The sequence below is a fragment of the Limulus polyphemus genome, unplaced genomic scaffold (genome assembly GCF_000517525.1).
Source record: "Limulus polyphemus unplaced genomic scaffold, Limulus_polyphemus-2.1.2 Scaffold2546, whole genome shotgun sequence".
NCBI lineage: Eukaryota > Metazoa > Arthropoda > Merostomata > Xiphosura > Limulidae > Limulus > Limulus polyphemus.
This window is the reverse complement of record NW_013668156.1, coordinates 68150-79603: the sequence shown is the minus strand read 5'-3', so window position 1 is coordinate 79603 and position 11454 is coordinate 68150. Positions and strand designations below refer to the sequence as shown.

Sequence of the window (11454 nt, the reverse complement as noted above, 5' to 3'; positions counted from 1 at the left end):
ATTAATGTAAATAACTCTTGGACAGCTTAAGGGGATCAATAAAACTAGCATTCATCACACATAAATGTAAGCAAAGGTCACATGTCCATAAAGCTCCAAAGGCACCTGGGTTAATGCTTAGAGTATAAAAGAGACAGAGTAAAAAAAAACAGGTGGACATACAGAAAGAAAATATATGAAATTTCAAAAGCCTCATTATTAATTAAAGAACAACATCTCTGCTATGTATTTTAAGAGAGAAGCAATGATTGTAATTATCGTACAGACAGTAATAAAAACTTGTATATTCGAGGAGTAAGACAGGGAATTACTTATCTTCGCACGACTTTCTACAAATCTTTTCTTTATTTACATTGATACTAACAAAACTGTCCTTACTAGTAGACTAAATTATCAACCAAGTTGTGTCTCAAAAAAAATAACAAATGAAGAGAGCCATGCAGAAAAACAAAAGAGAAGCTGAATACACAAAGACTGGGCTTCTCATGGTTTTGGTTTCGATGAACAAGAAACAATTAAAATGTTCTGCAGATGAAACAGGAGACAAGAAGGCCTCTTTAAGAAGAAGAAATCATGGTTTATTAAGAAAAACCTCAAACTAAAATTTTGAAAAATACGAGAGAGGAAATTGATTATACACGTACTTACAAAACACAATCCTGATCCAAGTAGTCCTCCACTACAGTATAGAACAGGGACAAGATATACACGTATCATGCTATGACAAGCTGTTAAACCAACAGATGTTGAAGGTATAGAGCATGAGAACGGGATTAAGCCAATGGATGCTGAAGGTAAAAGGCACAGAATAAAAATTCAGGTAACAGATGTTGAAAACAGAAGGCACAAGAAAGTGACTTAGCTATCAAATGCTGAAAATAGAAAAGAAAGTGATTTAACCAACAGATGCTAAAAATAGAGAGCACAAGAAAGTGACTTAACCAACAGATGCTAAAAATAGAGGGCACAAGAAAGTGACTTAACCAACAGATGCTAAAAATAGAGAGCACAAGAAAGTGACTTAACCAACAGATGTTAAAAATAAAGGGAACAAGAAAGTGATTTAACCAACAGATGTTAAAAATAGAGGGTACAAGAAAGGGATTTAACCAACAGATGCTAAAAATAGACGGCATAAGAGAGTGATTTAGCTATCAAATGCTGAGGATAGAGGGCACAAGAAAGTGATTTAACCAACAGATGTTAAAAATAAAGGGCACAAGAAAGACTTAGCTATGTAATGCTGAAAATAGACAAGAAAGTGACTTAGCTATCAAATGCTGAAAATAGAGGGCATAAGAAAGTGACTTGGTTATCAAATGCTGAAAATAGACAAGAAAGTGATTTAACCAACAGATTATAAAAATAGAGGGCACAAGAGAGTGACTTAGCTATCAAATGCTGAGGGCACAAGAAACTTATTTAACCAGAAAGTTCCAAGAGTAGAAGGCATGAAAAAATTGATTTAAGCACACACACACAAGAATCCTACTAATGACAGTGGTGGGAGAATCAAAATCTTGTTAAATGAAAGGAAATAGTACTGAAGATGAAGAACGATTGAAAGCTAAGCTTTATTTGTTTCTTAAGGCCCTATTAATATTTTTCTTAATTTTTTTTTTACAAATATGCTAATTAATTTTTTTAACATAATACTTAAGTTGAATAAATTGGCCTAGTTTACCAATTATATACTAGGCTGTTTATGTTACGCTGGGTTTGCATTTGTTTACACCAGTATTATAGTGTCGAGTAGCGATGAGAAATCTTGATCTCCACTGCTTTATACTCAAAGTGTAATACCCTCTTATTTACATTGCGAACTTGGAGTAAAAAAAATCTTATAATAATAATAACAAATAATTAAATATAGTAAAATAAAACAACAAATATGTGAAAAATAGAAGTAGGTTTCAGCAGACCTATGCCTCCCTGTGTTTGGTGGTTTGAAATTGGAGGCTGGAGCTACAGTACCTGTAACAATAAATTTCCTGTGACAGGCCTCTATAATTGGATGGAGAAAAACGTGCTTTGACCAGTGCTAGAAACTTTTTCAGGGTAATGGTGTCTTGCTGTAAACAGTTTTACACTTTTATTGCCACTTTTGGCATTTTTGTACTTCTCTACAAGTCATGGGTTCATCTTGTGAGGTCAAAGTTCAGAGGTGAGCTGTTACCCTTTCTTCATCTTTCATGGATTATTAAACATTGCTGTTATTTCCCAAGTGCCTTCCACGGTTTTGAAAATAGTGAGATAAAATAATTTGATTTCCAAAGGTACTTTGAAATGAATAAATATTTGGGGGGGAGGCTTCCTCCCTTGGAAAAATTTTGGAAATTACATGTAAAATGATGTAATTTGGGGCCTTTTTATCACAGCTGTCATAAAACAATATTTTCAGTTAAATTGAATGTATGGAAAAGGAATTAAATAGAGAGCAATGACTTCAGTGCCATCGATCTAGGTTTTAGTGTTTCTAAACTTTCCCGTATTTAATACTACAAAGAAATAACTCTTTTTAAAACGATTTCTGAAGGAGTATATTGTCCATTTTCCTTAACTGGTTATTGTTACAGTAGTAGAAAACAAATTTATGTTTTCAGTTCATTTCGAAAGTTCCACCATACTTAAATAAAATACTAAAATAAATAAATGACCAAGCAGTTGTAAAATTATATTTTTATAGATAAATTAAAACATAACAAACACATAGATTTTTAAAGATAGCATCAATTTTTAAAAACATTTAGCAAGACTACAAAATAAAAAGTACAAAAAATTTATGATCATTTCCTTTTGGCCAAGAGAATGTTAAATGTATTCCCTTGCAGAAACAGTAAATAAGCAAATGAAAGTATCACAAAATGGAATTACTGAAGGTAGTTAACTCTGAACAGATAGTAGCTAATATTCTAACGAGTATACACAATAACTAGTTAAGTCACCTGCTGACACACACACACACATTTAATCAGATGCATCTAATGCTAATTGAAGAACCACTCTTGCTGCGATACTGCACTCACTTGATAAAAATCTGTTCTAATCAGGTATAATTATCTACATGAAATTTACTCCTATGACATTATATTATTTTAAATATGCGTATATTAACTTTTGACAGATAATGGCTATGATTCTTGCAGTTACACACACACACACACACACAAAATAAGTTCACATCATCATCAGTAAAGTAAAAACAAAACAAAACTGAAGCATAACTTGATAATCAACTTCAAGTTAACATTCCTCAAGTCAAGGTACATTTCCTATTTTATCACTGTATGTTAAATGTTAAGTTATAGCCTATAGTGTCAAGAAAGATACTTTCACATTCTGGTATTAAACCAAACATTTTGTATTATTAGTTGCAAGAAAAGATGTATGGCACACAACAGTTGATATATTATTATTTTTTAATTTTATTCACTTTGATATGATAAATGGGGAGGGAGTAGTTACAACTAGTCTAAGATACCCCTAAAACCATAACAAAGATTTAAGCATAAAAGTAAACTCCCCCAAACTACTCCAGACTTACGTGTTTAACTGCAGATTCGTGTTTCATTAGAGTTCAACTTTCAAGTACAATGTTACATTATAAACATGTAACTCATTAACTTCTAGTTCTATATCATATACATGTTACAGTATCAGTCTACTATCGATCTACATGCATCAGACCAAACATCAGTTAATAAGCACAGACCTAACAACTTTTATACCAGTAAATTAGACCTTTTAATTTTAAAACTTACCAAAATAGGCAATTGATCAAAACCAAAGTAATGGCACTCAGATAAGGTCTCTCCCATATTAACAGTTTTCGTACAGAAAATAAGCTTATTTGAAATAAGCTAAGGCCATTGAAAAGATAAGAAATTAAGCCTTCAATAAAAGCATTCATTTTTATTAACTTCTTTTAATTAACAATCTGGAAAAACATTACTCTCTACCTCATCGGCTATCTTTCTATACACGAACCATAACCTAGGCTCGTATTGGTAATATTTACCGGCAAAACCACGTGATCGGAGCAGAATGTATAACACTTGTTCAAGTTGAATTAATAGTTGTGAATTAAAAATTGTCATATATATATTTTAATATTTCAGATGGAAGATTTACAGATGTATTTTTATTTTAACCATTTTGCCCTTCACAATGACATGCAAGGAGTTTTTGTTTTTCTTGTTATTTTAATACTATACTTAAATTATATCTTGATTTCATCTTTGATCTGGATTAATTATTTTACAGAAATATTTTATGCTTTTTTTTGCGAAGATTAGAATATTTTCATGTTTTGAGCATTAATATGAAATTGTTTTCATAAATTTTAATATATAGTCGTTGTAATAGAATGTTTATCACTGTGCTCAATTTCCTCGGTTTCTCTGAAGGTTGATATAAAAATTTTATTACCGTCAATACCCCTGAATTTATATAATGCAAGTCATTGAAATACATCACACCATAAAAAATAACGTGGAAGTGCGACTAACATTTTCACTTAAGGTGTAGGCTACATACATGTGGTGTTTTAAGATATAATACTGTAAAGGATATTTCACAAAGTAAATTAATGATTAAATTTTTGTGTAGAGGGCGAGCTATGCCTGAGGATGATTGCACCATTTGGCAATAGTAAGAGCCTAGCCCAGGGATCATCTTACCACATGCAATTAAGTTCTACAGTGTTCAGTGACCAGTTCTTGAACAAATTTTATCTTGATTGGATCTGTATACACTCTCCCTCTATGACCATGTCCCAGTAAATTCACCTTTTGATAGAACAATTCACACTTCTTGGGATTCAACTTAAGGTTCTCTTTCCTTAATCGATCAAGTACTTCTCTTAGCCCATCACAAACATCAATGAAGGTATTCCCATATATGTGTGTGTGCCCCTTAGTGGCACAGCGGTATGTCTGCGGACTTACAACGCTAGAAACCTGGTTTCGATACCCGTGGTGGGAAGAGCACAGATAGCCCATTGTGTAGCTTTGTGCTGAACTTCAAAACAAACAAACCCATACGTGTGATTATGCAATCTAAGTCGACGAGTACGACATTCCAGATTAGTCCAGAGAGAACACATTCCATTAATCGTTCAACTGCAGCAGACGAATTACATAACCAAAGTAGTAATACAACTATTTGCCATAACCTATTTCCATAATCATTCAACTGCAGCAGACTAATTACATAACCAAAGTAGTAATACAACTATTTGTCATAACTTATTTCCATAATCGTTCAACTGCAGCAGACGAATTACATAACCAAAGTAGTAATACAACTATTTGCCATAACCTATTTCCTACCGCAAATACTGTCTTTTCTCAATTTGCATCGCGACTTCATTTGCCAGTATCCACTCTTTAGATACAATGTTGAGAACCATTGTGACCCAGGTAAAGCATACAAATTAGAATTAGTCCCTGGTAATGAGTCTGCATCATTCACTGGACTTCATTCACCTTTCAGAATCCACACAAAATCTTGTGGACCTAACCTTCTTCTTCATAAGTGCAATAGGTGATGCCCAAGGTTTAGAGTGCAGTTCTGTTACTCCTCGTTCTTTCTTGGCTTCTATTTCTTTGAGAGCTTCAGCCTGTTTTGCAACTCGGATTCGTCTGGCCAGCTGATACATTGATGCTGCATCTCCAGTATCATTCTTATGAGACATTTTATTTCTTTCCAAAGTTTAGTTAACTCTTTGTTGTTCTTTAGGTTTGTTTGAGTTCTGGACCACATCCTGAGGATATCATATCCTTGCTTAATTAACATCTGTTGATTCGTCACAAGGTCAGCCATTATACCCATGTTTTCCACATTTATAAAGTTCTCTTTTTCTGTAATCTTTTGGAAGTAATTTTTATTTCTTACAAGCTTCAGTCTGCAGTTCCAAGTAATATGTTTTTATCAGTTGTAATTGAAAAACCTTGTGTCCAGTGATTTTCTTCTTCCATTCTGGATAACCAGTTATCTAACCAATGTTTTCAGGTCTTCAAGACTTATATCAGCCATCGGCAAACCCTGTTACAGTATAGGACAGAAGATTGAATGGGAGAAATACAAAATCTTCGACAAGAAATTAAACTGGAAGCTCAAGAAAATTAAAGAAGCTCTAAGAATAAAACTGGAAAGGCCAAATCTTGACAGAGATCAGGAACTAAACAATTACAGAATTTGGAACCATCTATTAAAGAAGTGTATGAACTCACTATCAATTCAACCTAACACAAACTAGCAAACAAAGAATCCCTACACCAGGACCGCAGTTCATACTGTTAGATAAAAACCCATATGAGACAACAACTCTTCAAACATGGAAAACTCAGTATGGAAACCGAAACGTTGTCACCAACAAACACAAAGGAGGAGTAATTCATAAAAAAAAATATTCTTTAAATGTTGATCACATCGTATTAAGCTACCTTGAAATAAAGATAAACATATTTAAATGTGTGTGTCCGTGTATAAATCTGGTTACAATTAACAAATACACACCCGATTGGCTGGAAGGGACAAACCTTTTCTGTAACTTTAGAGCTACAATGAACAATACGACACAAAATACCTATAAGATAATTTAAATTATATATGTAGCTGTGAAAGCTGATATAAATCGAAACAGTAATGAGCAGCTGATGATAAATTACGAATGATCAAAATAATCATAGATTCAGTTTCTTAAAATTCTCTTTGAAAGGTTGTCCACAAGATTTTGGAAGATGATATAAAAAAAAAAAAACGTTTCTTTAACAGCCTACTTTAGATCAAAGTTATTGTGAGTGAAAGATGCTTCTAATGGTGACTACTAGATGCCGCTAAACTCCACGTAAGTTATAATATTTTTATACTTTTTGACAACGGAAATTCTCTTGCATGCACTAGGTTTACGTTTCTGTTAATATTTTTTTATAGATATAAATGCATAGGCAAATTTTATTAGTTAACATTGGATAAAAAAAACATTTGGAAATAACTTTAGTTTAATGACTCTTAGATTTAATAGTTTTTTGTTTTGTTTTTCAAAACCTAATTCGCATGTTACTACTAATAAATTCGTTCTTAAAATATGCATACACACGTTTATGGCATAGATGTTGTGCCGTTATGAACTCCATTCTTATTACACAAACACATTTAAAACAAAAATATATATTTTTGATAACTATCCATACTCTTAAGTACAAGGCTATATTGTTTTTATGACTATAAATTGAAAATAAGCTCAAATGGACTTTTAGAAACAAAGGAATTATTATAAATATGGATAATTTACATGTATATTTTTGGATAATCCTGTAATCCAGCTACCTACCGCTATTTTTGAAATACTATTGTTTGATCGAATAGTGGGATTTAACCGACACACTCGAAGCGCAGGTTCGTATACCGTCACCAAACATTGTCGCCCTCTTAGCCTATAGGCGTTATAACGTTATGGTCAATCCTTTTATTCGATTAAAATAGCCCAAGAGTCGGCGGTGAGTGGTACTGACTCTGTGCCTTTCCTCCAGTCCATCACTTCTGAATTATGGTTGGTTAGCACAGATAGCACTCGCGTAGCTATGGTCAGTAGTTTTGCATCACCCTAATATTCGGCGGTGAGTGGTACTGACTAGGTGCCTTTCCTCCAGTCCATCACTTCTGAATTAGGGTTGGTTAGCACAGATAGCACTCGCGTAGTTATGGTCAGTAGTTTTGCATCACCCTAATATTATTTAATGTTGCTTCATAACGTTTATATGAGTGAAAGTACTAAGTAACGTTACGTTCATAGTATGAGGCGTAACATGCATTTACTACCTTGGCCTTCTACTTGACTCGGGAATTGTTCAACTGGCTTTTTCCCTCGGAATGGTTTTTCTGTTATCCAACTCGACTGAGGCCCCACATAGTATTTTTTAAATCTAATGGGAAATGTTGGACTTACCCATAACAACTTGCTTGACGTGACTGATCATTTTCGTTCACACAGGGGAGGCCATAACCTCTACATATCTGCCCTATTAGTGAAGGAAATTGCCATCATTTTATATATTCTTGCACAACATGCAATGTTACAGCAATATATACCGTGAATAGAGTAGGTGCTATCTTTAGAGAACAACAAGGGCAGCTAGAACGAAGTCCACGATTTTTCTGAACAACGTATTGTGCAAAATCTGCATAGATTTACAATAAAGGAATATTAAAATAAAGTCATCCAGTGTCCTACAACAAATATTCACATTGTACTTTACTCTTGTAATAAAGTTTTAATTTTGTATTACTCATTGTGGCAAGTCTGTTTATGTCTTTGCTTAAACTGGGTCAGTTCATTTAAATTCAATATTTATTACTTAGTAATTTATCCTACCAATTCTCTAATTATAAACCTACCTAATACACTTTGTGAAAGTCAGTTTCACTTGAGAAGATCATAGAATAGGTAGAAGAAAATTTTGGTACTGTAACCAGGATATTATTACAGTTTTCTGTTTTTGCTAATGCGTGTATTTCCCTTACTTGAACTTTTGAGTTAAACGAACTTAAAGAAATGCTTCTTAATAAAAATGGCATTTTCTGTATACATAAGAATTCACAACCAAGAAGAGAGTTTATTAATGGAGAAAGACAGTTGTATGAGTGAAGTAGCGAGTCTAGGAGAAATTATCTCCTGCACACAGGACTTTTAGAAATGCTGCAAAGGTGTTTGCAACTACGTAGTCAGGAAGGTCAGCTAATGTGTGGTTTATCCAGAATGGTAGATTGGGCATTGCCCCTGAGGACTGATCTTGGTGCAAAGGAAGCATGAGTTATTGACATTTGGTGAGGTGATAGGACACCTTAGTAAGTTTGAAACCATATGGATTGTTTTTTTATTCTCTGGCCATTAACAGCCAAAGTAACACTTAATACCTGATCAAGACCACTCAAGAAGGAATGGACTGCCACTAATGGATGATATCCACCAGACAGAGCATTTTCCTGGAAGGTAAGAATCAGCACCAATGAGAAGTTGGGGAATTTGCGAGCCTCCCTATGCTAGTAGGTATCCTGCCATGGCAACCAGGGATTGCAAGGACACCTGGTGTCGTGCAGAGCTTCTGCGAGTAACTCATTGCTCTGCTGCTCTGAATCAAGGACCAAGTACTCATCTGAGTACATCTACTTTCCCATACCCACAATATTGGCAGCATCTCAGGTGGACATTGGCCAAGAACCCACAAAGTGGAAGCTTTGTTCAAAACAAATTCCTTGTGAATAAAGTCATAAATTTTCCTCCTAATTTCATATGTGTGGCAAATGAAGATCTGGACCATTTTTTAAAATTTTCAGGCAAGTAACTGCTTGTAACAGTTTAACTTAGAAACAGGCAGTCCTGTACCTGATTCTGAGCTCAAAGGCTCCAGCTCTAGATTCCATAGATAATTTGGATGAGGCAAAAAAGAAGAATGGGCAACAGGTGTGGCCAAGTTGTGACACTTATTCAATCCAATGGAGAATTTAGTGCTCCATAAGGGCAAATTCAAGGCTTGGAAGAAAAGTAATATCAAGAGTCTGGCCATTTAGGTGGATGATCTGTGGCATCTACTTGGTAAAGCTTACCCTGCCATGGCTTCAGAAGATTGTGAAGAGATACTCATGGATAAGTTCATTGAAGGCCTTTCTGGAAAAATGGTATGACACCACCCGAGGGTGAAGAATATCTTCACCCCAAAAGAGGTACTTTCCATAATGACAAAATACAAAGTGGTAACTTTGAGTCAATAATTGAAGAGGAAAGAGCCTGCAGCAACGGTTGGTGTGGACAGACTGTCTTGCTCATATACCTCCATCATGCAAAGCTCAAGCCATGTCAAAGGTTAATTAGCCACCTACATATCCCAATACTGACACTAACCACACTGGTTGTCAGTGAATGGACATGGGTAACCTGGTCCTTCCACGATTTACCTGCTGAGCCTATGCTGATGATGCCTTCACCTACAATTTGTCTAGGATGGAAAGAGCAGTTCCTGGCTAAAAAGGTTAAGAAGAACCAACAGCAAATGATAAATGCTGCCACCATAGCCCCAGAAAAACAAACTAAGCTCATGCTAGGCCTGATCACTGACTTGGGAGCACAGTAAACAGCTAGCACTGTACGGTTTTGTGGCCAGCCCAGCCATCTCAGGACTGGGTGAAGCTTGACACTAACCTGTGAGGGTACAAGGGTGGGATGTCGAGTTCCTGGTTGAAAAAGGTGCAGCCAGGACACTGGTAGATCTTGCAATATATCAAGCCCTCCATGTGGGACCACCACTCACGCCATTGGATACAGACTCCATTTTGGCAAATGGCAATAGACTAGACATAAATTGAGGGTGTACTGTACCATCGCTATAAACCACTGAGTCATTATTCTCTAACTGTGCTGAAACTAGACCTCTAAGGCAAGAGATTCTATGGTCGCAGCAAAACAAAGACTGGAGGGCATTAATGTCTTATTCCCATTTGTGCTAACATTTGACAGCAATTCTTCTGGCTACAAGAGTCGAGATGTTTGGAACTGGTACAAATACTGTACGGAGTGAGGCAGGGTAAATTCCAACAGAATATTGTACACAGAATACCCCCTGGACATTGCTGGTCCACTCCTGGAGACTGGGAGAGATCATTGGTACATACTTGTCACTGACTAATTCACAAAATGTGCCACCGGTCAATACATCAGCACAGTCCATAGATGATTTGTTGGTAGAGTAGTGGATAGCATGGTTCGGATCACTGGAAGAGATCCACATAGATCAGGAAGCTAATTTAAACAGCAAGTTGTTCTTAGAGTTGTGAAGTGTTATATGTGATGAAGATGCACACGTTGCCTTACCACCCCAGTCAAATGCTTTTAGCATAATGAGGAATACAAACTACCAAGTGTATGCTCATGAAGCTTGTTGATCTTTGTCAAACTAACTGGGACAAAAATTTCTATACATTATGATGGCAAAAAACAATTCAACAGAGGTTTACAGGCTGTTTGCCAAAAAAATGAATTAACATAAATATCAAGTAAAACTATATGATTCTTTCATCATCAACTAATACTAAACTTAAATTAGGTACAAGGTAAATTTATTGAGAGAAACATTACAAGAATTCCTGTTTACAATTTTCCATATAAAGATATCTCATGAAAGGTTTACTTATGGCTTAAACACTATATTTTGTTGCCAGTAGCAAAAACTAATTTGTTTAAAACAGAAGAAAAATGTCTCAACAGAAAGCCAAGGCATCAATCTAGATGTACTAAAGGTATTTCATATTGTTTGCTCGAGTATCAATGTACCAAAACTACTTCATAATTTTTGCAAAGGCATCAATCCAAATGTGTTAAAAGCATTTTATATATTTTGCCAAGACATCAATACCAAAGTGACAAGAGTATTTTATTATACAGGATGGTCCAAAACT

At 35.0% G+C, this 11454-nt stretch overlaps 1 protein-coding gene across 1 annotated transcript in view; it reads right to left on the bottom strand.

The window, feature by feature from the left end:
* LOC106467255 overlaps nt 1–3998 on the bottom strand; it is a 15786-nt gene extending 11788 nt beyond the window's left edge. Inside the window, exon 1 of the mRNA XM_022395389.1 lies at nt 3762–3998. The gene's annotated coding sequence lies outside the window, so the exon portion shown is untranslated. The remainder of the gene's footprint in view (nt 1–3761) is intronic.
* Between the last annotated feature and the right edge of the window lie 7456 nt (nt 3999–11454).